This window comes from Magallana gigas, chromosome 2 (assembly GCF_963853765.1).
Source record: "Magallana gigas chromosome 2, xbMagGiga1.1, whole genome shotgun sequence".
Lineage (NCBI taxonomy): Eukaryota > Metazoa > Mollusca > Bivalvia > Ostreida > Ostreidae > Magallana > Magallana gigas.
Window position 1 is genome coordinate 44,567,952 of NC_088854.1, and position 7,763 is coordinate 44,575,714.

At 34.4% G+C, this 7,763-nt stretch overlaps 1 pseudogene; it reads left to right on the plus strand.

Moving 5' to 3' along the window:
- The first annotated feature begins 683 nt into the window (after nt 1-683).
- LOC136271582 (uncharacterized) lies at nt 684-2,266 on the plus strand (annotated as a pseudogene).
- The last annotated feature ends 5,497 nt before the right edge of the window (nt 2,267-7,763 follow it).

The window sequence follows — 7,763 nt, forward strand, 5'->3', positions numbered from 1 at the left end:
AATGACTGCATTTTCCTGACATTATATTAAAATACCATATTTTTTAATAACCTAAATGTTTCAGTGAAATAAAATAATCATTAAATATTATAAAAAAAAAATAAAAATGAAATATCTTTCTTCATTTTTAAATTTACATCTTAACAAAATAAAAATAAAACATTATATCTTAAGGCACAAATTAAAATCAGAGATTTTAAATATGGATTATCTAAATTATGACTGAGATAAAATTATGATAAAAAATCACTTTCTTCAACAAATTTGTCCAAGCTGTGAATAAATGAACAACATAAGCTTAAATATATTTTAATTACAAAGTCATAAAACCATGTAATTGAACATCATTATGGTAAAAAAAATTTACTTTGATATTTTTTTAAATATTAGTTTTAAAATCAATTACTGTAAAGATGTTGAACTGAACTCATCCAAGCTGTAAATAAATGATGTTAAACTGAACTCATCCAAGCTGTAAATAAATGATGTTAAACTGAACTCATCCAAGCTGTAAATAAATGATGTTCATCCAAGCTGTAAATAAATGATGTTGAACCGAACTCATCCAAGCTTTAAATAAATGATGTTGAACTGAACTCATCCAAGCTGTAAAAAATGAACACAAGCAGCAGAATTGTATGAAAAGAAGGACAGAATCCAGACATCATCACTTTTCACTCACAATGGCAAATGCACAGATCAACGTTAAGTTCATCACCAACAGAAAAGGGGGACGTAATCTCGCATTCAATGGCTACATTTACCGGGTAAATCAAAGGATGGACTACAAGATCTTCTGGAGGTGCAGTACATCTGGATGTTCCGCCAGTATCTCAACAGAGAACGACATCCCCACAGGTTTTGGACGACAGCAACACACCCATGCAGCGGACCACACTGAAGTTGTTGCCAAACAAATTATGACAGCCATCTCCAGAAGATATACAGATGAAGTTAGGCCCATCCCCTCCATTTTCAGCGAAGAACTCAAAAACTCCGAGACAACGAATGGGACGACACCAGCAGAGAGCTCATCGAGAGGCTGCCAACTTTCAACACCGCCAGGTCATCACTCTACAGAGCCCGCAGGAAACAGACACCACCACTTCCAAAGACTACAGCAGATATCAGACTGGAGGGGAATTGGACAGAGACAGAGACGGGACAACCATTCCTTCTACTAGATGACATCTTCCAGAACAAGAGGATACTTGCGTTTGCGACAACAGACAAACTTCAAGACCTTGCTGCCTCCGAGACCTTCTTCTGCGATGGAACATTCTACACCTGCCCCAGTCTGTTCTACCAGATCTTCACCATCCACATCATGACTGATGACCAGATGACGCCCGTTATATGCCCTTCTTCCAGGAAAGACCAAAGCCACCTACACAAGACTCTTCACTCTCCTTTCCGACAAGATGAACGACCTCGGCCTGCAGTTTTCTCCCACCAGTGCCCTTGCCGACTTCGAAACTGTAGTACATAACTTCAGTAGAGACGTTTTCCCCGGAATCACCACCAAAGGATGTTTCTTCCATTTCACACAGGCTGTTTGGCGCAAGGCACAGATCACAGGTTTACAGATCCCCTGCAGAGAAGATGAAAACGTGAAGAAACTGTTAAAAAGAGCAGCCGTCCTACCCTTAGTTCCTCTAGACAGCATCGAAGACGTGTGGTTCCAAGCCCTGGAAGAGCGCGATGAAGCCGACCTGACGGAAGTGACAGAGACCTTTACAGACTATGTGACAGAACAGTGGGTGAATGGTGACAGACTTATTTGGAATCACTTCGGAACCAATGGAACACGGACCAATAACAACTTAGAAGCATCGCACGGGAAGCTGAAGAGGATGGCCCTACACGCGCACCCAAAAATTTACACTGTCATCAAGATCTTTAAGGACATCAAGAACGGCAAAGAAATTCTACAGATTCGGAAACAAGCAGGAGGAACCATTCGTCAACCGACAAAGAAGAACGCGAACATCAAGAGGAGACTGCAGACCCTGAAGGAGCGATACCAAGACGGGATCATCGACCTTATGACCTACGCAGATTCAGCATCGGAACTTCTTCATTTAGGACATTGACATAGTGACAGTGAAAGTGAATGGACATTAAGACAGACTCCATGCCCATATTAGTATCTGTGTAAATATTGTATATATACTGGTATGAATTATACTTTTTAAAACTTTATGTCATTTTGAATTGTTATTTATGCTTTAGACAACCATGTATTTATAAGTTTATTATAAAACAGTGCTATGTGTCAAAATAAAAAGAAAATTGTATATAAAATGTTATGAAATTTTAAAACATTATTTTATTGTTTTAAATTATATGTAGTGCTAATAAATTAAATAAATATATTAAAATTGATTCAATGTTTTCTTTTTATTTATGCAACAATTTTAATTATATAGACATTCAACATTTAACAAAAATGACAAACTGTTATATTATTTTTCATTCCAGCCTCGGCCACGTCCGACTCACCAAGAGTCTTGAGTGCGGAGGCCACTACTGGCCATATCAAACTTGTTTGTAACATGTCTGTCTGTTAAATTGTCTGTTTATATATTTGGAACTGTATACTGGTGGACCTTCGGGAATACGGCAACCTTATACCGTATACCATCGACGCCAACAGTCCCTCACCCTGAATCCTAAGGGTAACAACAACGCCCGGGGCTGCTGCATATATTTTGCAGTTGTCAGATCAAGTTTGATAAGAAACATAAAAAAATTAGCGCGAATACTTCTCCACTTGTCGATATGCTGTTGTTGTCATAAGCAAAAACCCATCGGGAGCCCTGGGGCTCGTTTCATAAAGGGTCGTACGTCCACAATTGGCACTACGCCGGTGATAATACGGGACTAGTTCGAATATTTGCGTTTCATTAAAAAGTGCATCTTTACGCAAGTTAGCCAAAATTTTACGTCCACTCACAGGTAGGTGCAAATTCGGACGTAACCATAAGTAAGCATATATATTATGAAACGACGATTGTATTTTATCACTAATGCGATATAAGTTACATGCATTGTCACATTCAGATACTGAGAAAAAACGATTTATACTTTTAATTCTGGAATTTGATTGCCACGGGAGTTTCTCCGGAATTAATGTACACAGGGGGGTTTCTCTCGAATAAATGTGCAAGAGAGAGAGAGAGAGAAAGAGAGAGAGAGAGAGAGAGAGAGAGAGAATGTCATAATTTATATAAAAAACAAGGTGCCCTATTTTTAATTTTCGTCATATCTTTCACAAAGGATGTTACAAGTAATCAAAGGGCATCATAATAGATTTATATGTGTTGCATTTTATAAACTTACATTATATTTTTTCTAAATCAATTTTTTTCTTTCTACAACATTTACCATGAACAAGTTTACATCACATTTAGTAATAACTTTACCTTTCAAAAATCTTTCAATAGCTAATATTTTTTTTAAATTCATATACATGTATGTATAACCTACGATGTATGTACCTGTAGATGCATTAATATTGAATGCAAATAATACTGAAAATCGTAGCCGATTAAACTCATTGATACTAATGCACAATCATTAACTTAATTAGTGATTCTCTTTTTAAAGTAAAGATATGTTATTGATACAGGGTTTTAAACTACAAGAATGATGACACATTAAAGTTAAGACAGTTCTGCAATTTAAACTGATTTAATAAATACAAATTATAATGTCTAAATACTGGATTAAAAAAAGTGTACCTTATAATAATACATATACATGTATAATGATACATTATATTGCGCTAAAGCACAAAACATCGCAAAATGATTGAAAACAAAAATGCATAAATTTTGTTTTATAACCCCTAAAATTCACTTCAATTGAAATGCGCAATGACAAAGAGCAACAAAGGTCAGAAAATTGGATGTAAATATAAAATGTACAGTTTGACAACTTGTAAATATACACCGACCCAGTAAATTCAAAATTTTCAATATGATAAAATAATACATATATTTTGGACTACCTTATTACACATATGCTATAATGATAATTCTACTGAGCATTTTACACAAGTTACGTACTTCAGCCAAAATAATGCCGAGTAAGCCCGCTTGAAATTAAATATTATTATAATACTTTTATCATACGGATAAATCATTTAAAGTAGATCCAGTGTTTTGTGATGTAATACTTTTTTGTAAAACTTTGAATTCTTTAAAATTTATGCAAGATAGTTTAATGTATTTTTCTGAATAGAATCACATGGAAGTAACTAGAAGTACTGTTAAGTTCAAGATATTTTCGCAGCTTGATTTTATCCTAACTTTTCAATTTTTTATCCATTTTATCTATGCTAAAGGGAAATAACTTTTTTCTGACTTTTCTCTCAGTTATATGTCTAAATGCTATAGTTTTTCTTATCCCAACAATTAATTTTAAAATATGTTTGTAGATTTAGTTATCTGATAAAGTTGACAATAAAATTAAATACGATAAACAAATTTCTGCCTACAAAAATTTTACTTTTAACGGGTGCGTCTTTTTACCCCAATGAACCCCAATGATACCCCAATGAACCCCAATGAACCCCAATGATACCCCAATGAACCCCAATGATACCCCAATGATACCCCAAATGAACCCCAATGATACCCCTATGAACTTTGAAATACCCAAATGATACTAAGTATGTTCATAATTGATACACTTAATGGATTTTATGTAACAACATGTTACACAAATGAAATTTCAACTACGTGCTGTTTTTTCACCGATTGGGCCATATCTTGTAACGGGAAATGATACGAATTTTTTAAGCTAAAATTTGACTCAACGATTGTTTGTGACCTGTAATTATGTCCTGATGGGAGCTTTGGTCATTTGTGCTAGATTCAACATAACTTTAAGAACAAGAGACATATCGATTCTTTTCCATTAGAGAAAGACTTCAGTTTTAATATTTTCCTTTGTGATCTTGCTCGCAGTACCTCTAGTTATTATCAAATGACTATTATTATCAAAGTACATTGTATACATTTATTAAATTATACAAAACATATCCCCAATATTGATATCACAAGGCACCTTTAACGTGTCGGGTCTAATGATATCTATAGATTTAGTATCTATAGATATCATTAGACCCGACACGTTAAAGGTGCCTTGTGATATCAATATTGGGGATATGTTTTGTATAATTTAATAAATTGAATATATAGAGCACTGATAATGGCTAACAACGCGAATTTTCACAATTTCAATTTTTCGTGTCGCTAGCCATTTTTAGTGCTTTGTATACGTGCGGACCCATATACGAGAGTTTTTCAGTAATTATTGAGACATTTTCTCTTATTCGTTTAGGAACAAAGATTAACCCTTGAAATTTCACAAAAATCTAAATAAGGATAGAGTTTATTGATGTGAAAAGTTTTCAGTCTACGGCATGATTAGATCATCCCTAGTTAGCTGTTCAACGTGCCTTGGACCAGTGACTCGGCGCAAGTTCTGCAAATTTTCATTGGGATATCATTTGGTATCATAGGGGTATCATTAGGTGTATTTGGGTATCATTGGGGTAACATTGGGGTTCATTGGGGTATCATTGGGGTTCATTGGGGTATCATTGGGGTTCATTGGGGTTCATTGGGGTAAAAAGACGCACCGACTTTTAACCAAAACAAAACAAAACGGTTTTCTGATGTTAGTTTATGTTTATCCGACATCTCAAAAAGTGTGATGCATGTATATTTTTTCTTATAATTGATGAAATTTAAGTCTATTAAGTTGAAATCAGCCCGGTTTTCCAACTTTCATCAGAGAATTTTACGAGTATGGAGCTACCTTAAGATTTCAATGTGTGTTTGACACTAAATAATACTCCTTGCGCGGGTATTCCAGAAAATCATAAACACTTTACCATGGTTTGGTTTCCGTTTAATGTTTTATCTATTTGTATAAATTAATTTTGATCTTATGTTCTTTTTGTTCGGCAAACTGTTGATGGAAAATAAATGAATACTATTTAAATATTTTAACCTTTTTACATACGGAAACAAGAATTTATCAAATCTTAAATATTTTTAAGTAAAAATTATTACAATAGCTAGTTCCTCTAAAAGTGATAATATTTTCACATGCTACATACACCTGTACATAACAAAGTAATAGATACAGTTTTATGCATGTGCAGTGCTGCGTTGTCAAAGACTTATGCTTAAGCTATAGTCTAAAGTTTACGCCTCTAGTTACGTCGCTTTATGAAATGCAAAATACGCCCGACTAAGTTTTCGGTGTAAGTCCTCGGACTAGACTAAAGTTAGGCCCAAAATTTAGGCCTCTTTATGAAACGAGCCCCTGGACCGGTAAATGTCCGGGTAAAAATAAACTGGTGATCGACTTCGAGAGAATAATGACATATATTTCGGCTATTTCAAGACCTTTAAATCAACTTGAAATTCGGCATGAATGTATCTCAGATATCACTTTTCTTAAAACTTTATGTATAGTGCGAATGTTATAAAAATTTATTTATTAGGCTATTGAAGCGAGCTGGTAGTTTCTTTTTTTATCTGGGTCAGAGTTCGACCCCTTTCTTTATTTATGGTTACATTGAAAATTGAAATTAATGTTAAAACGGGTTTGGCCCCTGTGACTACAGTCATGTAGCTAGTTAGAAAAAAAAACCCCGAAGTCCTGATCAGAGTCACTAGTGGTAATGAAGGAGAAAAGGTGTCATTATGGAACGCAATAGCTGCCTGAAGGTCAATTTCATATTATATGAATTGGTATTTCATTTATATGCAATAGTTATATCATTATATACAGTGTTAGCATCATTATATACATTGTAACATCATCACATACTGTGATTACATCATTATATTCAGGGGTAAAATCTTTATATGAAATTGCATTATCATTACATTATGTCGTCAAATCATTATGACATTGTGCAGTAGTTTATTAATTTAATTATATGCTATGAATAAATCTTTATGTTTTGTGGTACACTCTTCATGTGCAGTTGCAAAATCCTTTTATGCAGTGCAACTTCTTGACATTAGGTGATAACTTCATTATATGCAGTACTAACATCATGTTATTACGGGCCGCCAGGAGGCGGTCCGTTATTTGATACACATTTTTAATATTGTAACTGCGTTTCTGCGAGATAGTTTTAAAAAAAAAATGAACTAATATAATCTCATTTTTATCAATTAAAAGTAAATTTGCATGTAGAAATATGTTTTATGCCTTTTAAAAATTTGGGTATTTAGGACGTCTCTAAATATTGTTCTTTAGATCAAATTTCACAATAATTTCTATTATAGACTGTCCAAAATGAAAATTTCAAATGATTAAGACTGTTTGAAAAAAACAACCGATTTTTGAAAGGTTGCCAACCCCCCCCCCCCCCCCCCCCTCCCCATTTAATTACCCCGTTTACGGCAAACATCATTTATTCATTTCATATAGACATGCTTTTTTGGTTGCATATTTGAAACCAAAGTTGTCAGATCAAAGTATCTGCCCGATGGTTAACTCGCCCTTCACTTCCTGCCATGATGTAAATTAAGCAAACCGCGTTCCTAAGCACCCCGTTCAGGAAAAAAAATTTCCAATAAAACTAACTTTATTTATTAACTTTTTATATTAACCAAAAAGTTTCATCCCAGGAATGACTATGTGCTCGCGATGCATGATGAACCTGTCCTACACTTTTCGCCAAGCTGTTAAATAAAGTCAAACTGCGATCTTGGTTACCACCTTCTGGA